This window comes from Herpailurus yagouaroundi, unplaced genomic scaffold (genome assembly GCF_014898765.1).
Source record: "Herpailurus yagouaroundi ecotype Mexico unplaced genomic scaffold, PumYag 195, whole genome shotgun sequence".
Lineage (NCBI taxonomy): Eukaryota > Metazoa > Chordata > Mammalia > Carnivora > Felidae > Herpailurus > Herpailurus yagouaroundi.
In genome coordinates this window covers 15,582,083-15,608,590 of record NW_024412426.1, presented here as the reverse complement: position 1 = coordinate 15,608,590, position 26,508 = coordinate 15,582,083, and the positions used below count along the sequence as shown (strand labels likewise).

The following is a 26,508-nucleotide window of genomic DNA, read 5'->3' as shown; positions in this document are numbered from 1 at the left end:
TGAACATTTCAGAGAGATGACCATTTCCGTTTCTGGGAGTATAAACCAGTGGAGATGGCCAGGAGGCAGTTACAGACACAAGTGTGGAGCTCTGGGAGGGCTCCTGGCCCACACGTAGCAGCCCTCACACAGACACGCACATTCTCACCTGAGCTGAAGGCTACTGACATTTCTTTTTTCATCCTGGTGTTAAATATAAGGTAAGCATGTAACAACACTGAGACTCAACCACAGTCTCTGCTTTGGTAGAGCCAGAAGGTGGAAGGAGCATTCTCAGCTTCCACATCTGGAAAATGGGAATTGTCGTAACCCACGTAAAGTGCTTAGCCCACTGTCTGGCATAAGATAAATACACAATAAGTGTTTACGATCAGTTTACAATCTAATCTCTCATCATGATGTGATAGGAAGACTACAAGATTAAAGTTCAAAGCCTAGCTCATCCACTAATGATCTGTATGGTGTTGGACGGGAAACCTGGCATCTCCAAGTCTCAAGTTGCTCATCTGGTAAACTGGGAAGTATTATTTGGCACATCTGCCTCACAAGATAAAACGAGATAATGCACATAAACAGTCTATAAACTTAAAGTCAATTTATGAATATTATGTAGGGCTTATCAAATGGAAGACTGAAGCAGAAAAATGTGAATTCCTTCAAGATACTGTGCTTCTAGATAAGCATGTATCTTTTTAACACCCTTCAGCCCCAAACAGAGATTCTTCTCTGCCCCCATTTAGCAGGAAATTCTTCATTTGCCACCTTTCTATGTTCCAGACATGCTTTCATCATAGCACATTTCCTTTATCCTATCTTCAATTGAGATTTAAAAGGAAATCTTTGAAACTCCCCAGCTGGTAGAACCACTAGGGAATCAAAGCATATTTGTTCTCTCTTCCACACAGTCCCCACATGGTTGACCAATCAAACTCATGCTATTAATCTGAATTGATAGGAAATGGCCTATTATTTAAAGGAGACAAAGATGACCATAGCAGAGAAATAGAAACAAGTAAGATTATTCAGCCTCTGACCCACAAAGCATTTTCTGTTTGTTCTCTGTGCTGTTGATTCCCTCTAGAACATACCTGTAACGAAAGGCCAAGAACCTGGACAGCTGCTGGTTTTAGTCTTGTGGACATCGACCCACCTCTGCACCTGTAGTTAGGCAACAGGAAAATCACAGAATCATTGGGCTGGAACTGAGGGAAATAGAATATGATGTGACTTTCTTCAGCCCAATTTATAGCACAATACAGAAAGTCTTTTTACAGTCAGTGACCAGCAAGCATTTAGTTTCAACTTAATCCCATTTGGGACCAGGCATTCATCACTCTGTAAGGAGCTCATCCCACCAATAGGCAGACTGAATCAATCTTTAGAAGGCTGTCTCCGTTATAAGTGGTAGCCTACCTCTCAGACGCCTCCATTCGTGACTCTCAGAGCTGCCCTCTGCTGTCACACAGAATGAACCTCCTTTTCCTCTCAGCCTTCTAAGTAGCCTGTATTCCTTCACAGTGTTCTCGTGTGATGTGTTTTGCTGTTTCAACTCATTGCTAAATAAAATCCTCTGCTACAAGAAAGACTTGAGGTCTCCTTGTTGTCCAGCTACCCCCAGGTGCTCATGGTGGATTAGCCCTCTGAAGTACCCCAACTGCACTGGGTGACTACTAAGTAGCCCCCCTCCACAGAAGGGCAGCATCCGGTGTGTGGTGTTGCCTGAGCTACGACCGGCCTGGAGGAGGCCGATGAAATACTTCATACTACCCAGCCCTTTGGAGGGGATGACCATGAGGACCACAATTTTTGGAGGAAGGTTGGAGGTATTTTCAACTTCTCTCAAACCAAAGGTGACAGCAATTCCCCTCCCTCCCCCAGGTCTGCTTGTGGCACCATCATGCTCTCAGTCAGCCTGGTCCTGGGGATGTGGACCCGGCTTCAAAGGCTCCTTCCCCATTTCCACATATCCGGTCAGCTGCCCACTTCTGTTCATTCTCCACGTGCACACCACCTCCCGCAATGCTCTTTATTCTTTATACCTCTGCTCAAGTCCTTCTTGTGTTCAGAAACACTGAATGATTTCCACGTTTCCAGATAGGGCTGTAAGTAGGGTTTAAGGAACAGCAAGCGGAGGCGAACCCCACAGGAACCAGCAACCACTGGGAGGCCATACTGTGGCTAGGCCTGACGGGCTGAAGGCTAGGAACAGTGTGCCCCGGTCCCTTGGGACAGCCGCGGGTCAAGGGAGAGCCTGTGACCGCAGTGTGGCTCAAGGACTGGTGGACAGTAGCTCTGCCAGAACACCAGCAGCTTGGGGATGGGAGGAGGGGGAGGTGAGGAGAAAGGGAGTAAATAACCCCACCTCTGCTTCCCCCTTCCTCTGCCAGCTGGCCATGTCTCCCATTGTTGAATTCCGACAGGAAAGCTGAGGGTAAGGAAGGCCGTGTGATGGAACCACGGGAGTCTCCCTCCTGGAGCACAGAGCAGGGAGGGGAAAGGCAAAAAATAGATATAAGGGGCATCTGGAGAATAACCCACACACTCCCTCACCACTATCCTATCTGCAGTCAAATGCATGAGCTCATGATTTCCTAATCACGGACACAATTTCCTGATCTTATGCCTTTGCTCACACCACATCGTCTCCTCCCAATGCTTTTCCCCTGCAGGAGAGACCTGCTCAGGGTCATTCAAGAGTCACTGAGGGTCGTGTGTTCACTCACAAGATCCCTGCTACAAGCCTGGTACACAGAGATATATCTGGTAAAATGAAGGATCGAGCAGGAGGGCAGTACTTGTAGTCAAACCCCCAAAGGTGGGGTTCATCAACTAGGAGAGATGCTCAAAGGAACCCCTATAGGTCGTCAGTATAAAAAAAAATTTTTTTAAAGGAGAAGCAGGCACTGGAAATGGAAATATGGACCTGTGTGTGATGACATCTGTCATCGGCAGCTGAAGGGAAAGCCCGTGTCTCCACAGCACCTCTCACTCCCCAGGTCAGGGGCTTATATGGTAGGACTGCTGGGGAAAGTGGGGCTTCAAATCCTGGGCCCTCTTGAGCCAAGCCCTCTGCCCCAGTTGCCAGGCTCCCGGGTCCTCTGAATTGATCAGTGGAACAGTAAAGCCGGTTAGGCACTTAACAATTCTTTTCAGAGTAAAGGTTTCCCTCCCTGCATAGTTCTCGCCTTTTGTCAAGGAAAAGAAAAGAAGAATCAACTCAGAGTGAATTCCTTGTAGCTGGATGTTTGTAGGCAGCAGATGCTGCCAGGAGCACACACAGCGTATTTGTCTGAAACCAGCGCCTGCTGCACAAAGGCGGGAGGGCCCCTGCCTCCACCTCATCAGGGCCACCCTGGGGGCTGCGGCTCAGAATCCAGCCTTCAGGGGGCCAAAGAAGCCACATTTCCTTCTAAGTAGGGTAAGTGGGGCAAGGTGGGGGGCATCTAGGCATTCTACATGGATCTGGAGAGCTGGCAAACCTCCTATCATACAGAACACTTTCAGAGAAAAATCGGGAAAGCTGAGGAGGAAGCTTCTCATTTATGTATTCAATGAACATTTGCACGTAGCCTGGCAGAGCAGGGAAGAGCATGGGCTCTGAAGCCAGACTGAATGGGTTCAAATTTCGTCTATGCCATCAACTAGCCGGGTGACCTTGGGCAATTTGGGCACTCTCTCTGTGCCCCTCTGCTGGGAGGCCTAACTCAATCCATGTTAAATAATGAGTACAGTACCTGGCATAAAGTAATAGCTCTCAAGAAAACTATCTCCATCTTCAGATGAGGTGATGTGGGTGAAAGTTGGTTATATAATTTGCCCAAGGTCATTCAGCCAGTAAGTGCTAGACCTAAAATTTGAAGAGTAGCAATGAACCAAAAGATAAATTCATAATTATTACAGCTGGTAAGAAACGCTATGAAGACAATGCAAAGCGTCCAGTGATAGAAGATAGTGGAGGACCCACTAGTGAAAGTGGTCAGGGTACCCCATGCTGAGACTTGAAATGAGAGAAGCAATCAGTTGTGCAAAAAGCAGAGGGAGGGAATCCTAGGCAGAGAGAACAGCATAAAGGAGATACTCAAGTGGGAAAGAGATCAGAAACTGAAGGAAGAAGCTGAAAGAAGTTCTGGCCTGGCTGGAATGGGGTGATTAAGGAAGAAAGGATGTGGGATGTGTCTGGAATGGAGAACAGGATCCAGATCATGGCAAGAACTCATAGGTCATTACAGAGACTTCAGATCCAAATGCAGCTGGAAACTACTAGAGAGTGTTAAAAGGAAGGGAAACCTGATCGGAGTGTTTCCCTGGCATGAGCCAAGAATGAAAGCATGGGGGATTCTTAGAAGCCAACTGTGATAATGTTTAGTGATTTGGACCAGGGACACACTAAGCTTATTATGGATGAGGGAAGTACCCTGTGACCAGTATAGAATAAAGGTATCACTCACATCCTCAGCCTGGACTTGATACAAATAAAACTTTTTTTATGTTTTTCATCATCACTGTCATCATTACTATTAAATCATGGGTGGATTTTGGAGAGAAGATGGTGATAGAGTAGGAGGACCCGAGGCTTGTCACATCCCAGGAACACAGCACTCAAATCACGGGCAAAGATCAAAGTGGTCCTGGGCTAGTGATGACCCCACTCAGGCTCCTAGGCATGGGTTCTCCCCTCTGAGATCACAGCGAACTGCACCATGCCCCAGCCACAAAGCATACACAAACATCTAAAGAAACCCCGAACATAAAGAGCCCAGAAAGAGAACATGTATCAACAGCCTCAAGCACAGACATAAGGATGAAGACTTAGTGCAATCATGGGACTTGCATGTTAGATTCAATTGTCCTTTTGCCTGTATTGCCAATGAGGAACCATAAGTACCCACTGCCAATTCTCTGTGTCTGAATGCTTGATACATTCCTGCAAAATATTAGGACTCACCCATTCATCCATAAACCAAAACTGATTGAATACACAATGCTGTATCCCCTGTACCGAGTGTTAGGAAAATACTAAGACAAATCCAACACCATCTTTGTCCTCAAAGATCCTAAGTTTCCTTACTTCACAGACAAGGGACAACTTCAGAGCAATGTGACTGAAGCTAGAATAAAGGGAGAACAAGTTGCCTCAGAAGTACTTAAGATAGCCATTTAACCCAGGGGCAGGGGCAGAATCTCAGAAGGAGGGCAGGGAAGACAAAAGAGGGGTGGGGCAGTATGAAGGGGACTGGAGAATGCCTCAGGGTTACACAGGGACTGGAGACACTTCCTGCGATTTAAGCCCAACATCAAGGAAGTAGTAAAGGGACATGAGGCAGGGTCCCCATCAGGAAGAGCCTTTAGGTTATGCTAAGAAATTAGGGCTTTTTCCAAATTCTATGGGAAGCCATTACACATTTTAAGGGAATGTACAATGGTCGTATTTCACTTCAGAAGAGCATTCTGTGTGCAGTGTGAAGAGCAATGTAGAGGGGGAAGGACTGGAGGCAGGAAAGCCAGGGACAGTCTCTTATAATTCAGTAATTAGGAGGGTGTGAGCTAAGGCCGGAGCAAAGAAGGTGGACAGAAGGACCAATCATACCTACCAGGTACATTCAACAGGAGATTGTGACTAATTGGATTTGGTGAAAAGACAGAGAAGCACCAAAATTTCCTCCCTTGTGTGAGAAATGAGGCCATACATGAGAGGTCCCTGCATGCTAGCCTAGGGTGTCTGGGCTTGAGACGGTAAGCAGTAGGGAGACACTAAATGTTTTTGAGGAGAGGAGAGTTCGTGGCTGTTACTTAATATGACTAATATGCCAATAACATGTAATACAGGTTGGAGGAGAGACACCAGAGGGGAGAAAATAAGTGAGAGCTCTCTTCTGACATCTACTAAGTGGGTGGAATTAAGGGGCATGAACTAAGGGGCACGCCCATGGACAGGAAACAGTGTGGGGTGGAGGCCAGTGCAGGCATGTTTCTTGGCGGGAATACAATCAAGAACAATGACTTGCCTTGACAAGGAACAGAGCTCTTCAAGCTCTGAGATGGGACAAAACCTAGGGAGGTAGTTTCCACACGGAGAAGAGCAGAGCTGTTGAACTCCTATCTGCCCCCAAGCTTGTCAGTGGCATCGACAGCCATGAAGAACCAACCAGCTAAGAGCGAAGGGTATATATTAAAAATTATGTTGAAAGCAGGAGCACCTGGGTGGCTCAGTTAGGTAAGCATCCGACTCTTGATTTCGGCTCAGGTCATGATCTCAGGGTTTGTGGGATCGAGCCCCACATTGGACTCCATGCTGACAGCATGGAGCCTGGTTGGGATTCTCTCTCTCTGGCTCTCTGGCTCTCTCTCTCTCAAAGATAAATAAACTTTTAAAAAATTATCTTGAAAGCAAATATTGAAGACCTATAAAAAAGTTCAGAACTTACTGTTAAGTAAAAAAAGCAAGCTACAAAATGACACAGGTGTCATAATCCTGACAGTGGTCATCTCTCAGAAGGAGAGTTCTAGGTGATTTTTATTTTCTTCTAGATGCTTTTTGTATTTTCTACAATGAACAAGCATGACTTTTATAATCAGAAACCCAGCAGAGTTTAAAATATATCTATTAAGCTTATACAGCATGGCTGTCTCACAGAATTGAAGAGAGGGACCTGTTTGTTAACTTCTTTTTCCAGTACATTTATGGTTCTTGAGTCACGGAGTAAATTAAATGCTCCTGATAGGAAAAGCCATGGGTTCCACTTATAACACTCATGGTCCCCCTCATCACCCTGCAGGACCCTCACTGCTCACCAGAGGGTCTTCAACCCCCTTCCCCAATTCACAGGGTATAGGCTCCAGGCCTCTCTCCCAGGAACTCCATGGAGGAGTAGCTAGATCCAGCCAGCTCTGAGCCCCTGATGCTCCCACCCCCATTCACATCCCCAGCCTTCACTCCCTATCTCCCTCCTTCCCTTCCCTCCTCCCCACTCTTTTCTTCCTCCCCAAACACAGACAGCAGTGTTCTTTTTCTCCCCAAGGCTCAATCCCAAAAGCTCCATTTCTGATGACCAACTTGCCTCTCTCATCCCCCAGCTCCCAAATTCTCTCTTTCTGAAATTATTAAATATGCTATTCAGTTCCAAATCCCTGTGGGAGCCAGGGCCAGAATAAAATAAAAGAACTCAAATTTCTTTGAAGAGAAAGGGAGGGTTGGGGGGAAATGGACATGCAAATCAGAACCTGCCAGGTTATATATCCCCACTAAGGCCAGCTGTGTTCACAGACGCTTCTTAAATATTCTGTATACAGTAGTCCCCCCTCAACTTATCCATGGGGAACACATTCCAGGATACCCACTGGATGCTCCAAACACAGATGGTATTAAACCCTATATATACTATGTTTTTCCTTATATGTACACACCTATAATAAAGTTTAATTTCTAAGTTAGGTATGGTAAGAGATTGACAACAATAACACTAAATAAGAACAATTAGAACAATACGCTATAATAAAAGTCATGTGAATGTGGTTTCTCTTTGTCTCTCTCTCAAAATCTCTGTACTGCACTCACCCTTCTGGTGATGATGTGAGATGATAAAATGCCTGCAGGATGAGATAAAGTCAGGTGAATGACCCAGACCTTGTGACCTAGGTAGGCTGCTATGGACCTTCTGACAATTCACCGAGGGAGGATCATCTGCTTCCATACCTCAGTTGAAGGTGAGTAACTGAAACCACAAAAGAGAAACAGCAGATAAGCAGGACTGTTGTACCTATAGCATCTTGGACCCCAGTCACAAGTGGTTGTTTGCAGAGGATTTACAAAGAAAGGAAGGCCCAGGCCTTTTCAGCAGGATGAACTCTACCTGGTGGTGATGGAGGATAGTGATGCAGAAATAAAGAGGACAAAAAGAGGAAATCCATGGAAGTTTTATATATATATTTAAGTTTTTATATATATATATATATATATACACACACACACACACTATATATATACTATACATGTTATATAGTTATATATGTATTAATATATAATATATAGTTTTATATATATATAAAATTCATTGGCAAGATAACTAATACACAGTGTATACAGTGTGCTCTTGCTACCCCTGAATTTTCTGAGTTAATGAAATTAGACCTGGGAAATTTAACCAAGGTGCCCAAGGTCACCCAGTTATTTATTTTTATTATTTTATGTATTATTCTTTCTTTTAATTATTATTATTAGGTATTTATTATATTTATGAGTACCTCAGGCAGCAGGGATTCGGTCTAGGTGCCATCCTGGGTGCTGGGGAAAGAGAGCCCTGCCCTTAAGGGGCTTCTAGTCTAATTATGACAGAGCTGGGACTTGAACCCAGGATCCAGGCTGGTATTTTCTCCTCTAGGACATAACATTTCCTGAGTTAGATCTCCTTACCTATAAATAAGAAACCGTTTTTAATTTTGCCAAAAATTACCAAACATTTCATAAGACCTTTTAATTACAAAAACAATTATTTATAACTCTAAATATACACCATGAAAAAAGTATCCCTAAATTCTGGTGGAGCATTTCCTAGAGACTCTAAAAACAAAGAAACTACTCTTTTGTTACATCAGAGAAATCTTAAAATACTTGTAATTATAGCTTAGATTTATAATAATAATGTTCTTATTATTTCATGAAACACTCAAAAGTGTTTCCACCGATGGCATCCCATTTCTTCTTACAACACTGCTAAGACTTTTAACAGAAGACTCTATGAGGGAAAAAATGAGATATAGAATTTGAAATCACACGATTAATGAAAATATTAGCCTACATACCAGTTGCCTGATTTCCTGCCTATATATTGTTTTGGTTCCACAAATCTGAAGAGAAACTTCCTAAAACAAGTATTTACAGAGTCGTAGAAAGTTAGTGCCAAGGGACCATAGGTGTCTTTTAGAAGAGCCCTATGCTTTTACAAATAGGGAAATTGAGGCCATTTAGTGGCCATCCCTAGTTCCCAAGTGGCTGCTCAATATCACATCCACCATTAAAATCCAGCCCATACTTGGCTGCAGGAAATCACACAGAAAGCCTTTAGGTAATAAAAGACAAGAGGAGGTGTCGAAGGTCCATGCTAAACCGGGCAGAAGAATGAAGAAGTGGAGTAGGCCAAAAGAGCACAATCATTTGGGGACTGTATCCTCCTGACACTCCCAGGATAAAAACCTGACAGAAGGAGGTCTGCTTGGCAAGGTTAACAGAAGCTTGGCTGCCAGGCCCCCCTCCCAGCCCTTGGCCAAATGAAATCCAGGTAACAAGCAGCAGGGAGGCCCTAAGGACCTGCTGGCAAAGGAAATAGGGCACTCTCCAAGGAAGAGTGAAGTGTAACTCGAAAAGGAGCTAGGTTTTAAAACACAACAGGAATGAAAGGAAATGTCTGACATGTTCTGATTTCCAGCTTTGTGTTTTGCCAATTCAGGTCAGCTCAGGGCCACCACCTTGCACAAATCCGGGGGCTCCTCTCACAATGTGCCGGTCCTAACTAACATGGCCAAGGGCACAGTGTCTAATATGGAATGAGGAGCCCCTAGTGGAGGGTCTGTAAAGGAGGCGCAGCAGGGAAGGCAGCAAGCCTGAAGGGCCAGAGCTGCTGGCTGGGCTGACGGGGGTCTCTGTGGCCACAGGCCCACTGGGGCTCAGACAATCGACTCTCATCTATCCATGGTAACAGCAAGAAAGGTAGCCCAGCTAATTTAAATCCATTGCTATAATCAAAAAACCCCACTGTAGCTAAAAGTCAGCCTCCCCATCCGCCAAATCTTTTAAAAAGAGCTGCTAATAAGGAGCAAAACTGAGTGGCTTAAGTTTTATTTCCTTTTACATTTCCTTTCTGGTAGAGGTGTTAATGAGGATGGAAAGGCCCAAAGAGCACAGAGAGAGGAGATGAAAATGGTCTGGAAAATATAAACTGTGCAGTCAACCTTCAAATAAGGGTGGGCCGATGCTAACAGTAGTGGTCAGACAGACATCTGCAGACAGTTCAGAGAGTTTCCTTGTAAATGGCTATGGAGATTGTAAAGCAAGTGAGGGGAAACATTGAGTAACAAAGGAGACCTCGCCTGGGAGTCAGAGGACCCAAGTCCATGGCTTCTCTTGCCCTCAGCTGTTTCCACTATAAAGCAGTAAGTATGGACATAGTGATTTAATGTTCTAAAAGTCTAGGATACAAATTCCCCTAACTCTGTAATACTGGGTTCTCTATGCAGAATGGCAGCGTAATCATACCTACTCTTCAGGCTCTTAAGATTAAATGAAACCAGATAACATAAATTTATGATGCTCCAGGCATTACAAACACTTAATATGCATCAAATCATTTATTTCTATCAGCAACCTCTACAAATAGGAATTAACATGACCACCATTTCATAGATAAGTGTGTTGAGGCTTGGAAAAGATAGTGGACATGTCTAACATCACACACGTACCAACTGATGGAACTGGGACTTCAAACAGATCTGTTTGAGTTCAAAGCTCATGTTAGTAACCTCTGTGCAACACAGCCACTCCGTCAACATGTGTGCAGGCTCCTGAAACATACTAGATTATCAATAAATACCAGTAATGCCTAGACTATCACCCAGTATGATGCACTATTTTCATAAAGGTTTGTTGAATGGATGTATAAATGAGCAAATAAACTCACACTGAGACAGCCACTTGGGCTTCCAGTGGCCATCCAACCCCATGGTATAACAAATCCAATTACCAGGGGACCTCTAGGGCAGTTGCCTTTTCAAAGAGTTAGAGCCACAGTCAAGGAAGTTGTGTCTATCCAAGGACTAAAATATGGAAGAATCTCAATAAATCACAGCAACCACATTATAGCACAAAACACCTAAAATACACTTGAGCACTATGATTCTGGCTTTTGGTGAATCTTGAGAAGAATGAACAGACCAGGAAAGACCACTTCCTATTTAATGACATTTTCCTGCCCAGCCCATTCAAGAAGGAAAGAAGGAAGAACTGGAATTTCGAGAAGGAATTTCCCTATGTTCATACTGCCTTCCTGAAGTTCTTTTGACTTTCTACAACCATATGTAAGAGCCCCATCAGAACAGGGTGACATTTATTTTTTTTTTAACTTTTTTTTTCAACGTTTATTTATTTTTGGGACAGAGAGAGACAGAGCATGAACGGGGGAGGGGCAGAGAGAGAGGGAGACACAGAATCTGAAGCAGGCTCCAGGCTCTGAGCCATCAGCCCAGAGCCTGACGCGGGGCTCGAACTCACGGACCGCGAGATCGTGACCTGGCTGAAGTCGGACGCTTAACCGACTGCGCCACCCAGGCGCCCCATAGAACAGGGTGACATTTAATGATGAGCTGTTGAGCAGGGTACATGCCTTCACTCACCATCCAGAGCAGACAAAAACAACTGCTGAGCAAACCTCTCCCAGAGCTACAGTTATAAACTTCTACCCCCCCCCCCCCACTCCCCATGGCAATCCCAGTCTCCAACAGCTAATGAGCAGGGTAAGAGGTTGTATAAAAGAAAAGAAGTGGGTTTCTTGGAATCAGGCATCTGTGCAAGCAGCACCCCTGCCTGCCTCTACTTCCTGTTCAAATCAGCCTCATCTCTCCCTGTCTTCTCCTACTTGTGTTGCTGAAGACCTAGGTTACTGGGTGCTAAATGGCCGTCTCAGCTCTTGGAAAACTCTCTCAACCACACACAGCATCCAATCCCAAGAGGCAAATTCTCTCTACTTCACCAATACAACCAGCAAATTGTTTGAAAAACAAGAAAGAGGGAATAACATTAGAAGTAAATAAATCACTAGAGCATGAAAGGAACCTTCTCAAGACACACAGACGGACACAAAGGGCAAAGGGAGGGTAGGAAATGAAAAACAATGTATGCTGTCCTCTAAGGCACAGAAGAAGAAACAAAATGTGTGTCGGAGCCCAAAGAATGCGTTGCTTCAAACTGCTAATCAATGTTAGACACCAACACCAGCAACTGCTAATAACGAAGGAAGAATCACCTCTCTTCAGCTGTAATTATTTCTGACAGGGGTCTCCAGGAGGACTGTCAAGACTCAGGTTAGCAGCTCAGGGTGATAATAACCCAAGATTACCAGCAATCCGCACTGTCTGGAGAAAAGATGGCTTGGAGGAAGGGAAGTGGCAATTAGAAATACTTGTCATGGTAATTGCATTGTGAATAGCAGGCATCCACTTTTCTTCTGCCTGACTTTAGAAATACATCTTCCAGGCAGGTAGAGCAATGAAGGAATACATCACATTTTCAGCAATAACAGTGCAGGGGGAAAAAAAAAGTATTATTTCTGTCCAAATAACGGTGTGCTGGATAATAAAAACTCTTAAAGTCCATATGGCTGAGAACAGTATTATCTGACCAACCAGTGAAGCTTCCTTAAGCCAACCAGCAGCTTCCTGATCTTTTCACTTGTAATGATAACTCCAGTCCATGTCCACATATTGTCCTCTGCCAAGACCAAGACAGCTCTCTAAGGACAAGGAGTTGAGGCTCTTTGACATTATTCTTCAATACTTAACTTTGTCAGAAATGGGCACATTAAAAGTTCTCCATGCTGGAGCTCGTCTAAACATTTAAACTGAGAATGGTCAATCAAGGCCTCTCACGTGTCCATCCTGTGGGCTTCATGGTTCCAACAAATGGTACAGTGTTACTCTTCTGTGGGTTTTGAAAAACTATGGAGGAACTAGGAAATGCAACTACTCATTTTAGTCTCCAACAGAGTTCTGTCTGAGCTCTAATACTGAATGATGCAGCTACTGATGAGGTTTTTTGTAGTGGTGAGGGTCCGGAAACAATGACCAAGAAAGAATTCTTGAGACGTCTTTGGTGTCAAAAAGAGGACTTTATGAAAACACAGGGACAAGACCCATGGGCAGGAAAATCCACCTCCGGACTCCTTATTTACTTGGGAGTTGGGGGAGGTATAGTCAAGGGGAAGTTTCCAAAGAGATTTTCATATGCTAAAGAAGACTCATAAGATACTGGAGGCCTAGCTATTGTCAAGCTAAGGTTGTTTTTCCCTCTAGCAAAGCATTAACATTAAGACAGTAGGGAGTTCCTGGAGAAACATTTTATTCAGCCTGCCTCAAGTATTCTGCCTGCTTCAAGTATTTGCCAATGGGCTGCAGGTTATAAGGACATTTAATTCTGTCTGCTGTTTCCTTCTGCCTTTGTTTCCCACATCAGCTACTGCTAAACTTGGAGCCTATGTGAGCAGTGAGCATTCTAAAAAGCAACTCTAACCATGTCAACCCCTGCTTAAAATCGATCAGCGGTATCCTGTTGTTTTTTTGAACAAACCATGGTCTCCTTAACATGAAATCCTTCACTTACAAGGCTCTCTCCAAGTTTCATAACTCAACCCTGATACACTCACATCAAAATTTTGAACTGTAGTAAATTAATGACAATTCTTTGATCACTGTGCTCTCTAAGGCTTCATTCTTTTGTATATGTTGTTCATTCAGAGAATCCCTTTCATCTAACTCATACTTACTGAGCCCACCCCTGGAGTCACCTCCATTCTGAAGTCTTCCTTAATCTAACCCCTAACACTCCCCTGCCAAATCTGGTTTTGGCATCTCTTCCATGTTCTTACTGCATCTAGTGTATTTCTGTATAATCACATCCTATACTGTTTATCTGTCCACTTCCCCCACTAGACAATGAGCAGCTTGAGGGCCAGGGCTTGCCTTTCATTCCATTTTCTCTGGAGCCAATTATCATGAAGAGTTCATTTGCCAGACTCAAGCTGAATGGAACCCATAGATCAAGGGGAAAAAAAGAAGGAAGAAAGTTAAATAATGAAGATAATGGAGAGTAATACTACTTGACACTATTGGGGAGAAAAAAATTCTCTACCCTTCTAAGTTCTTTGGATGGTCCAATAATTAAATCAACACAAGCCAGATCAACAGGAGAAAAAAAGCAAAAGTTTAATAACATGTATACCTCCTAGAGAGCCAAAAAAACTAACTCCCCAAATGGCTGAAACTATCCCATTAAATACCACAATCAGCTAAAGAGAAAGGAAGATGTTGGAGGCAGAAAGTCAGTAATGGGAGGTGAGCAGGAAGAGCACAGTAAACAAGGACATTGTTGTTATGCATATTTCAGTTGTTGCCTTCTCCTTTGATAAGAGCTTCTAGAGATTGAGTTGCATAGTGTCTTCTCTGGTCAGATATCTGAATTTTAACAACACTCAAAAGAGTTCTGTGGGTTTTTTGTTTGTTTGTTTTTTAGTGTTTATTTATTTTGAGAGCAAGAGAGAAAGAGAGAGAACGAGTTAGGGGAGGGGCAGAGAGAAAGGGAGAAAGAATCCCAAGCAGGCTCTGTGCTATCAGCTCAGAGCCTGACATAGGGCTCGATCTCAGGAATCGTGAGATCATGACCAGAGGTGAAATCAAGAGTCAGACACTTAACTGAGCTACCCAGATGCCCCAAAAGAGTTTTTTAACATGGAAATTTATTAAGGATATTTTTACAAAAGGACTTATTGAGAATTCATAAAGAGAGGCAGACTTCTGATATCCTCCTCTGATGCCTCCTCTCTGAAGAACAGCGATGAACAGTGAGCAGCAACTATCCCGGGCCTGGGCTCTCTTCTCCTGGCCCCACATGGTTCCGCCTTTATGGCTTCGTCAAGGTTGAACTGTAGTGTGAATTTTGTCTTAGCCGCCTGGCCAACAAATGATATTTTAAGAATTGACTTCAGTTAATTTCTAGAAAGGTGCTGCTCTCCTCTTCTCTGCAAAATTCTGGCTGTGCCTCTACAACCCTACAGCACCAAATTCCCATGCTGTGCTCCATTGCCATGGCTCTGACCAGTAGGTTGTCTGGGAAGCCTCCATATTCCTCTGAGCTGACAGTGGTTTTACAGTCTGTTTGGTAGAAACAGTCTCCCTGCTCCTATTCAAACTTATTTGGACCACATTTGCATAATGCCACATCATTTACTGAGCCACACCAGTAAATATCCCCTGGGCAAGGCAATTTGAGACTTGACATTAGTTGAATTACTTGATGCTAGGTGATTGTAACCACACAGGCCACAAAGGGCCTGCGTGGGGCCAGAGACACCCACAGCCCTCATGTCAGATACTTGCTTGCATGGGGAGAACATGGCCTACAAGGAGAGAGAGTTGGGGCTCCAGCTATGGAGAGATAAGGAACATAAGGAAGTAAGATCCTAGGTGTAAGATTTCCAGTTGGGCTTTGCTTAATAGTGGCCAGGCCCACAAGCAGAAGCGAAGGCACTGCTTTCATAGGAATACTTGTAATACTTCAGGCACAGTCATGCCACACTAGGGCATAGAGGACAAAGTGCAACACTGAGGTACTTTACTAGCATAGTAATGTCAGGAGAGTTTGCAGGTAAGAGTATCAGAAGACAGCACCCCAGTCAGGAAAGCAATTTCCCATGGGGGGTACCAGCCACGGGTACCCTCTTACAGTGTCTTGTGGGTTAAGGACACCATCAGGAGCCAGAACTAGGAGAATATGAAAGGCCCATTAACGATCAATGATGAGGTGCCTCCTGCAAATGCCCAGAAATACCTAGATGGAGGGTGGTGATGGTTAAGACTTCAAACAGGCTGCAATCCTGAAAATGCAACTGGGGCTAAAGTCTTACACATGCAAATTAGCACTCATAAACCAGGAAACAAAATTAATAACATTATTGTTAAAGCAATTCTGGTCATACCTTTCATGTGCAAAATTATCAAACGCACCTAAAACCATTTCTGGCACAAAAAAGGTACTCAGGGGGTGGCTGGGTGGCTCAGTCAGTTAAGCATCTGACTCTTCATTTCAGCTCAGATTGCAATCTCACAGTCTGTGGGATCAAGCCTCACATGGGGTTCTGTGCTGACAGCACAGAGCCTGCTTGGGATTCTCTCCTTCCCTCTCTCTCCCCCGCTCTCTCTCTCTCTCTCTCTCTCTCTCTCTCTAAATATAACTAAACATTTCTGGGGTGCCTGGGTGGCTTGGTCGGTTAAGCGTCCGACTTCGGCTCAGGTCATGATCTCACGGTCTGTGGGTTCGAGCCCCGCGTCGGGCTCTGTGCTGACAGCTCAGAGCCTGGAGCCTGTTTCGGATTCTGTGTCTCCCTCTCTCTCTGCCCCTCCCCTGTTCATGCTCTGTCTCTCTCTGTATCAAAAATAAATAAACGTTAAAAAAATTTTTAAAAAAATAATATAAACAAACATTTTTTAAAAATAAGGTACTCAGTAAATGTTATTACACTTAAAGGAAGCAGGATCGTGGAATGTGAGCACAGGGCTGATATGCAGCTGGAACACATCACAGTGGCCAAGTGCTCACCACTAAAGTCTGCTCTGGATGGTGTCTGTGCTATTCCATTCGTTGTTTTCAATATTGCCCCTGGATAAGACACTAAGAAGTCTGAGATGACCCTGCCTTCTCCTCTAGTGACTGTCAAAGCAGTTCCTGACCGGCTCAAAAGTTTGCAGGTTCAGCAACCTTCCCTGAAAGAAGGTACTGGAAGCTGTTCCCCCCACCCTCCCACTTACCTCCCCATCCACACCACACCAGAACCAGGCCCATCCCAAACCAAGTTCTCTACAGTCCTCTCACAGAAAGACTCCACATCTGTGACTTGGGAGTAACACAGCTCATCTTTTGTAGCATTTTGTAAGTTTTGCCCTTAACGTGGGCGCCCGCCCATCTGATGGTTGTTTTGTGAGGAGCAGGGAAGGGTGTTTTACAGCTCGGCTGCTGGGAAGCACAGATGTTGCAGGCTTTGTCGTGGTGAGGTGGTAAAGGCTGCAAAGAAGGTGGGAGAGCATTAATTATCTTCCCGCAGCTGTTCATTAGCCCGCAGATGCCTTGTCTCGCCGTCTTCAGGACTGACAACCACATGATTCCAAAGCAAAGCAAATCAAGAAATTAGAAGGAGGAAGGGAAAAACTACCTGAAGGTTAAAACAGAAAGCAACATGCAGGACACCTTGAGAAGAGACCCCCAGTCTCGGCTTTTGGGAGCACCAGGTGATCACGGGGGTCTCTGAGAGACAGCCTAGGGCTCAGCGCATCAGCGAATCCCAACACAGGCCACCGGTAAAGCTCTATATCCAGATGCTGGAAGACCAGCCATACAGGTTGTCAGAAAACAAGATGCAGGGGCAAAGTTTCTTCTTTTTAAAATTTAACTTGTAAGTGTTGATGGAAGATGTGGCTTTGCCAGCCTTGTAAAGTTCAACGCTGAGCCAGTCCAGCCTGAGTACAAGCCGAGTTCGTGCCAGTGATCGGAAGGGCAGCACTTCAGACCTCACTGGATCTTACCTGTGGAGATCTCACCTGAGCTTCTTCTCATTTTGCTCCACAGAGAAGGCACGCGATAGCCTCAAACACCAGTGCAGCAATATTCAAACCAGCAGCCGTGAGTTTTAGCCTGCCGGTCCTGTCTCACGGCGCCTGGTTCTAAGATGGCATAATTATGTCAATATCTTCACTCTCCACATATGATGCTCCCTTGCTCCCAGGCCCTCTTCTGCCTTTCTAGCTTCAAAAATGACTTCAGGGGTGCCCGGGTGGCTCAGTTGGTTAAGTGTCCTACTCTTGGTTTCGGCTCAGGTAATGATCTCATGGTTCATGAGATTGAGCCTACACCCAGCTCTGCACTGACAGCTCTGAGCCTACTTGGGATTCTCTCTCTCTCTCTCTCTCTCTCTGCCCCTCCCTCTACTCTTTCTCTCTCTCTCCCTCTCTCTCTGCTCTTCCCCCCACCTCTCTGTCAACATAAATAAATAAACTTAAAAAAAAAAAAAATGACTTCAAACTCCCATCGCTTTGTGAAACCTTGAAGTCAAGGTCGCTTGGGTGGCTCGGTCCATTAAGTGGCCGACTTCAGCTCAGGTCACAATCTCAGTTTGTGGGTTCCAGCCCCATGTGCTGGACAGGTCAGAGCCTGGAGCATGCTTCAGATTCTGTGTCTCCCTTTCTCTCTCTCCCTCCCCTGCTTGTGCTCTCTCTCACTCTCTCTCAAAAATAAACATTAGAAAAAATTTTTAATAAAAAAAAGAAAAGAAAGAGGAATACCTCTTATCAACCCCTGTGCCATATATCCTTGTTCCTCGTGTGTCCCACTGAAAAAGGAATGAGAATAATCTTGTATGTGATACAGATTAAGAGTCTCCATATGATTAAGCCAGATATCCCTAAAGTAAAGCATGTAATGTGCTCCCTGCTAAAACAGGTGGGCATCTGCAGCAGGAGGGGGTCTCAAGCAAAGATGAGGGTGAATGAAGCCCTTCTCTGGAATTTTATAGGAATTTCTGCAGGCTGGGATATGGCCCCAACCTGTCAGGCCTCCTGCTGGTTCCCAGCACTGGAGATTGCGCACACTAGTCCCTTGTGTTGAAGCCCCACGGTGAGCATGGAGAAGGGTTCTATCCCGCTCCTACCTCTTCTCCCTTCCTGCAGGCGATCATGCTAACCCTCCTTTCACTGGGACCATCACATCACAGACAGCCATGTGGGTTTCTACCTGCCACAGAGTACCAGTCAAGGGCAGTATGCCACAGCTGTTTCTTTAATGAACTTGTATGTGGACTTAGTCTAAGTGCTGCCACATGCCCTGGAAAGACACAAGTATTAGTTTGGAAACTTGGGAGCATCCCAGGCAGGTGTACTCTTGAAATGAGCCCCTGTACTCAGAGCGTGTAATCTGAAACCAGCCCCTGTACTCAGAGGGCCTGCAGCAAGGAGGAAAGAGGCGGCCACTGTAGGTTGGCAGATGGTAGGTTTAATACACAAAGAGAACTTACATAAGAAGCTTGCCTCTGGGGACCTCAAGATGAGTAGATCTCCACAACTGCCTGCGTATCTTCACAGTTCATATGGAGGCCTTAACTGGGTTCGGCCACACACCCCATTCAGATGGTCCTAACATCACATCACCATCTCAGGACTCTGTCCTTGGGAGTCGGAAAGGCAAATGGAACCCACATTCAAAGGACAGGGAGGGGGTGAGGGGCCTCTGAGTGTTGGGGTCCATCTCATGGGTCAGCCAGAGGTCACACCCTTTCAATGACCTCCCCAAATTAAGACATAACAGAACTCAAGCTGATGGGGATTCCCAGGTGCCATCTTGTCCATCTACCAGCCCGGACCCAGCCTAAGTCATGTGAGAGAACTGACTTTCATTTTAGACATTTCTGGGCACAGGAACTCCATTCTTTCCTCTGCCATCAAGTCACCATTTGGCCTTCCCTAAACAAGTTCTCCCTCATGTCTAACCTGAACTCTGCTGAAGCTTTGAATCATTTCTCCCAGCTGTGCACATTCCCTGTCTCTACGAAGTTTCATGACTTATTTCACATGTAGGCAATAGGAGTTAAAGGCTGCTCTCTGACAAATTAATATCATCAAGGCCAAGGGATTAAAAGCCTTCTTGCATCCCAGGGCCAGTCACTCAGCCACTTTTCTGGTCCAAAGTCCCTAATCAAACGGACAAGATCCGGGCTCTTTCAAAAGCAAGCATTGACCCCTGTCCTTGTCCTCTTCTTCGCCCCTAAGTGGTAACTCAGAGCTATCCATTTTTAAGTGATTTTCTTCTTTCTCAGTAGTTCCACTTTGGGCATTTTGCTATTTTTATATTATTTATATGGGTGTGATCCTTTTGTGATGATTATCTGTGATTAATCCTCGCAGCTATGGGAAAATCAGCGTAACAGCTTGTACTGCATCTAACAAGAGTTGATGTCTGTGTAGTTTTTTTGTGTTAAGCAGCTTTGCAAGTTCACTTTAATTGACGAGAAAAAGGGGATATGCAATTAAAAAGGTGTTTATTATTTATTTTTTAATATATAATTTATAGAAATTATGTATATAGTAGACAGATAATAAGGCATGCTTTCAGCGGGATTTAATGAAGCCAGGTGGCATATCGGCAGGGCCCTAGTGTCCTCCAGTGAAAGGCTTTGCAGTGTCTCCTCCCTGGGCCCAGGCTGCCATCAGAAGGAAGCCCCCCTCCACCAGTTGGAGGCAAGAGGAAGGAGGATGTTGTGATAGTCCTAGGAATATGATCACAGCATGGATCTCCAACTCCTGTTTCAAACAGGAGCTGTGTCTAAATCATTACACCCCATTTCTGACAATAGGGGACAGGGAGAAGCCAATTCTCCCCCCCAAGAGTGGCTGGCTCCCCAGACACTGGCAGGCAGGCAGGAACAACTCAGCCCTTGAGTTTAAAGGGTTAAAGAGGAGATTTACAGTACCATATTTCTTTCCCTGAAGCATCAGGCAGTTCATATGTACACATTTCTTTCCACTAAGACCTAATTTTCCACCATTTTCCTTGATTTGCAGCTCCCTTTTCCCCATTTCCTTGATTTAATGCCCAATTATTTTTTGTCCCATTGCCAGTAAAACAAAATATTTCATAACTGCTTCTGTGAGGTTTTTGGATACTGTTTTAAACACATGACTTACACACCTCATATTGCAAAATTTAGAGAAATCTAGCGAGCGCTTACATATGAATTCTGCATTTTTCTCAACCAGCTGACCTAAGCTTGACATTTAAAGTACCAAGCCTTTCTTTCATCCTCTGCATTCTCCCATCTCTCAGTTTTGACTCAGCATCCTTGGTGTCTACTTGAGAACAGGGACATTGAGACCCCTTTCTCCTCCTTTCCCTCCTCTGGTCATGAAGGGACACGAGTGGACAAGGAACTAGCTGGGAAGTCAGCGTATTGGCACCCACTTCCACACTTGCCACAAACCATCTGTGTAGACTCGGCTGCCTCATCTCACCAATTTGGTTATTAGTTACTTCATGTACAGAACGGGCGTTTTGAGTCAAATCACTTCTAACTTTCTTATGGCTCTAAAAATTCTAGATTCCCTTCTGTGTCCTAGAAACAAAACTTAAACACCCAGACTTATGGGTCTGGTTTTGGTATTTGAAGAGGGAAAAAATAAAACATCAAGAGGCAAGGCTTCTCTACTATTAAAATCTTTTTTCCCTACTTAAGCTTCTTTTGGCCTAATTTTCACATGCCATAGACACAAGGACAGTAGGACAGAAAGGAATCTTAACAGAAGTTTTCTCTGATTTGTTTGATAATCCTTTTCTTGCTCATCCAGCTTTACACCTTACTGTTCTGTTTTCAATAAAATAAAAGTAAAAGCAACTTTATTTTGAGAATTTCATGAAAGCTATAAAAATACTGGAGACAACCTGGGGTATCCAAAACCATTATTACCAAACTCACTCTGAAAATGTTCACTCTGAAAATGTCACAGAATGTGGCCACTCAATTCCCCACCTACCAATAAGAAGGGACTGCTTATAATTCAAGGCAAAACTCCCCCACGTCAGCCCCCAGTTCTGTCACGTTCACTATCAGGCACCTGACTTCTACCACCCAGAGAGGGCAGAGCTGGCTCCACCCAGGTCCCCAGTCAAGGGTCCAGGACAGGGATTAGGGTCTATAAAAAGGCACTTACTACAGGAGACTAGATCTAGTGGGGCAAACACAACAAAGCCCCCCACCCCGCCCTGAAAAGGAGCTTCAAACCCAAGTCCAGACATGAGAGGGACCAGAGGCAAAGAAATCAGAAGTACAGAGCTGAGTAGAGAAAGCCCAAAGGGAAATTAGACTGGACTAGATAAGAAGAGATTCCCAAGACCACCAAGAAAAGAGGGACACTAGGACAAATACCAGGCCCAGGCTAGGAAGGGGTCAGATTATATTGCATATCAATCGAATCCGCCCTTGCTAGAGGGTTTGATATGTTTTTTTTTCCCCCCCACTGGGGTCAAACATGCTGTCAAGTGCCTGGGGATTCTAAGGTGATTGCTATAAACTACGACAGTATTTGCTTCTTGGAGACAGACTAAGGGCCAGATACATGATTAGGCTGGAATCAGAAGATTTTTGGAAAGAGGGCGGGCTGACCACACAATGGTTCCCCCACACTTCCATCTCCAACTTACTTCTATTTCCTGAGCAAAGGAGCACCAAGACAAATATGGGGGGAAGCCTTGAGGGACTCTGTGGGAGAAGCTAGTGGAACTTTCTCCACCAGTCTGAGACCCAACTTCAGAGTGCCCAGGTCAGAACCTGCAGCTCCTAGCAGAGCTCGATGTACACAGTTGCCCTACACACACACACACACACACACACACACACACAGCCGGGGGGGGGGGGGAGTCTACATCCATCCTGGGTGAAGGTCCTGTTCTCCCAGCCCCCATGGACAGATGAACTAAGTCCTCCCTGCTCTTGGGGTTGAAAGGGCCCAAGGACACCATGGAAGAAAAGAAAGTCTTCCTAGAGTGTAGCTGCAACACGAGTCCTCAGGGGGAAAGATCCTTTGACCTCTCTCCAGAATACCTTCACTTAAGGTTCTGCAAGCACACCTGAGCCTCAGTGAGGTGGCAAAGAGAGACAGCAACACAACCAGCAGCAAAAGAAGGTGTGATCAATTAAACAACACAGTCCTGCCCTGTTGGAGCTTAATTCGAGGAGGAAATAAGTATCACAGCAAAAGTCGTGCATTTCCATCAATTCTAAAAATAACCCAACGTGAGAAAATCATCTTCTTTTATAACGGCCAAGTAAAGCTGCTCACAGGAAACTTCCACAAGCAGGAAATGGACATTTTTCCCTTTTTCCATATTTTTGGAGGAATTTTTAAAAATTTTTTAATGTTTGTTTACTTTTGACAGAGAGAGAGAGAGAGCGAGAGACAGAGCATGAGCAGGGGAGGGGCAGAAAGAGAGGGAGACACAGAATCCTAAGCAGGCTCCAGGCTCTGAGCTGTCAGCACAGAGCCTGACGCGGGGCTCAAGCTCACAGACTGCGACATCATGACCTGAGCCAAAGTAGGATGCTCAGCCAACTGAGCCACCCAGATGCCCCTGGAGGAATTTTTAAAATAAAGGGATAGGGCCAAGGAAGACTCTCCCTCTTGTGGCTCCTTACTTTTTACTATATCAGACGTATCTACAACACAGGAAGTTGGTCTCCTAATACAGGCAACAGAAATTTATACATCCAAATGAACATAGTTGATGGTGTTTTAAAAGGCTAATAAATAACACCTCTTTCTTTATCATCTGGAGATTAAAGCCGAATGAGAGAGATACAGGAGTCATACAGATCAAATTCAAAATATTGCCAACATTATTGACCATGAGGTTTCGAATCTACAACCAAGAGGGCTTTCTAATACTTTACCTCCAAGTTAATCAGACCCACCCACAGACTTCTCCAGGGCAGGTGTCTTCCCTCAGGCTAAGAGATCTGCAGACTGGCAAATCGAGAGTAGAGCCCAGAAGAGGCTGAGCCACCCACATCCGGTCCTTCTCCCCAACTGAAGGTCAGATTCAGTTATCCTTTGCCCCCAGGAGGAATGCGCAGGGGTAGGGAGAGGGTGGTGAATGGTCAGCAGTGTTGTTCTAGAGGATAGCCCTCTACTCAGGTGCATGTAGTCAAAGCAAGAATGCCTCCTCTGCCCCCCAACCCAACAACCATCTCCTTCAAGGCGGACCCCTGGGGAAAAGTCTCTCTTTTTGATGCTACAACTGTTCAGAAGACTTTGAGAATGCTCTCCGGGAATCCTATTCAGAGTCTGCAGCTATTCTTTGAATACCTTTGGCTACAGTAAAGTTTCATCTCCAGACAGGAGACCTTCAAACATCACTGGAATAAAGCAGGCAGAAAACTTTGGGGCCAATATGAAGATGACAGTGGAAAGAGGAATGCGGTTTTCTTGTACGAACACAATAGTCCCCCTTATCTGCGGCGGGTACATTCCAAGACCCCCAGTGGATGCCTCAAACCATGGAGAGTCCTGAACCCTATCCATACTGTTTTCCCTAAATTAGGCACAGTAAGAGATTCACAACAATAAAAAGAAAATAGAACGATTGCCACAATATATGCAATAAAAGTTACAGGAGTGTGGGCTCTCTTTCTCTCAAAATATCTTATTCTACTGTACTCACCCTCCTTGTGACGACACAAGCCGAGAAAATGCCGAGGGAAGTGAGGTGAATGACGCAGCATTGTGATGTAAAGTTAGGCTACTACTGACCTTTCGATGATTCGTCAGGAGGTGGATCCTCTGCTGGGAGAGAGGGAGAGAGAGGGAGAGAGAGAATCCCAAGCAGGCTCTACAAGTGTCAACACAGGGCTGGATCTCATGAACTGTGAGATCATGACCTGAGCCGCAATCAAGAGTCCGACGCTTATATCAACTGAACTGCCCAGGCACCCACAGACGGCTGTTAACTGCGGATTGTTGAAACTGCGGAAGGCGAATCGTCAGATAAGGCGGGGGGGGGGGGATTACTGTGTAAACTGATCCTGAAGTCTGATGAGTGTTCTTACAGAACAGCAGCACCGTGGGCCTGAGGGTATGGTGGTGAGTGGTACTTTCTGAAGCCAAAAATCAGGACACGTGACCTGACAACGACTTTTTAAGCCACTTTCACGTGGAAGAAGCTATCTTGCCAATATAACTTAGATGCTAAAATTACCGAACTTTCTGACCTATTTCAGTGGTTTATGAACAGAACCAGATGAAACTTTGATAGAGAACTGCATCACCAATTCTAAACACACAAGTGGCACATGTGGAGTACTTATAAGCTCACAACTTTGAAGAGGGTAGTTTTCATCTCACAAGATACTGGTATATTTATGTTAAAAAAAAAATCACACTTAACTGCTTTACAGTGAAACCTCAAATACGAACACTGGTAAGAGGGTTTGGTGGCTAATACCAACCCTCACCAGGAAGCCCAAGCAGCTGTACCAGCTCTTCTGTTGGTGGAACAAGGGATTGAGCTGCAAATGAATAAACCATTTTAACCATACACTTGTTTTAGAAGAGAGATTAATCCTATTTTCCACTACACTTACATTTTCCATTGCTTTGCAATTAATGTTGTGGTATGGCCTCTTTTATAAGGCAGGAAACAAGTAATGGGGTTCAAAAGGTGAATAGGAAGGAGAAGGTGAGGCATTCAAAGGTAATTAGAAGGTAGAAACCCATGAGACAAAGGCAGGTTCAGTGGCCCTATCTGAAAACCCCTGGCAGAGGGGTTTGTCCCTTCTTGGTGGAGAGAAAAGCCTTGCACAGAGATCTAAGGAAGAGAGGGAAAGGCCTGAGGATTGGGGAAAGCAGGCAGGCACAGCTTGTGATGGTCAGAAAGAAAGAAGGCTTTTGGGGGGCACCTGGGTGGCTCAGTTAAGTATCCAACTTCTGCCTAGGTCAGTCGTGGGTTCAAACCCTGCATTGGACTCTGTGCTGACAGGTCAGAGCCTGGAGCCTGCTTCGGATTCTGTCTCCCTCTCCCTCTGCCCCTCCCCCATTCACACTCTGTCTCTCTCAAAAATAAATAAACATTAAAAAATTTTTAATAAGGGTGCCTGGGTGGCTCAGTCAGTTAAGCGTCCGACTTGGGCTCAGGTCATGATCTCATGGTTTGTGAGTTCGAGCCCCGCGTCGGGCTCTGTGCTGTCAGCTCAGAGCCTGGAGTCTGTTTCGGATTCTGTGTCTCCTTTTCTCTCTGCCCCTCACCCACTTGTGTTCTGTCTTTCTCTGTCTCTCAAAAAATAAATAAATGTAAAAAAAAATTTTTTTTAAATTTTAATAAAAAAAAAAGAAAGGTTTTTTCCAGCTGCCTCCTCTTAAGGAAGGTAGGAGGGAGAGAAGGGGTCAGGAAAAGAAAGCAATGGAAAGCTCAAATAAATTACATTTCTTAGGGAATTGTAAGAAATATGGGGCTTATTCCTCTCAGCAAATACTGACATTTAGAAATGCATGGTGCAGGACAGGAGCACAGAGGCCCCCAGGGCCACATTACCACTGCTCTTGTATGGCCATCCTGGAGGACTCTCATCAGAACTTCACACTGTTCTCCCCTCTGCTTAGAGGATATTTCGACTGCTGTCAGGAAGACGAGAGCAGCTGGGCCGTTAAAGTCAACAGGCTCCCACTTCTACACCGGCCAGATTGTGTCATAATTGGAAATGTGAAATATGCCTTCCTCTGTTTAGACTTCCCAGGCGTGGCACGGCTTGTTTGTGTTTCCTCCAAACCCCAGAAAAGGCCAGTCCCAGGCCTGAGTAAATGCTCCAGGCTTGTTGGTGAGGAGAAGGGGCCACGGCCCCTGCCAGCTCCAGGTGAAATGTATGGGCCCAGTTGGAGGGAGGAGACCAGAGGATGCAAAAGAGGCTAGGACTGAAAACATGCCATCTTCACCATATTAGTCTTGCACATGAAATGGCCTCACCGATCCCCTCCGCCTATCTGCAGAATCTTCTGGTCCTTTAGGTTCAGTTCAAATCCTGCCTGCTCCTTGAGGCATCCCTGGTGCCTCAAGAAACCCTCCCTTCTCTGAGGTTGAACTCCCATAATGCCTGTAATTGGCACATGGACACTCGCTGGATCCCAAGCCCTCTTTCCTAAGCTGCTTTTTCATCCTTTTCCTTCAGT

The 26,508-nt window shown here is 45.1% G+C and overlaps 2 long non-coding RNA genes across 4 annotated transcripts in view; one reads left to right on the top strand and one right to left on the bottom strand.

The window, feature by feature from the left end:
- Positions 1 to 736: 736 nt before the first annotated feature.
- LOC121011894 (uncharacterized) lies at positions 737 to 25,023 on the bottom strand. Its single transcript, XR_005781841.1, has 3 exons — positions 24,011 to 25,023; positions 7,556 to 7,712; positions 737 to 1,158 (listed from the first exon to the last, which is right to left on the bottom strand). It is a non-coding gene; the product is annotated as an uncharacterized LOC121011894 (long non-coding RNA).
- Positions 25,024 to 26,105: 1,082 nt separating this feature from the next.
- LOC121011892 (uncharacterized) overlaps positions 26,106 to 26,508 on the top strand; it is a 13,645-nt gene continuing 13,242 nt past the window's right edge. For all 3 annotated transcript variants that reach the window (XR_005781838.1, XR_005781840.1, XR_005781839.1), the window contains exon 1: positions 26,106 to 26,195. This is a non-coding gene — a long non-coding RNA (uncharacterized LOC121011892). The remainder of the gene's footprint in view (positions 26,196 to 26,508) is intronic.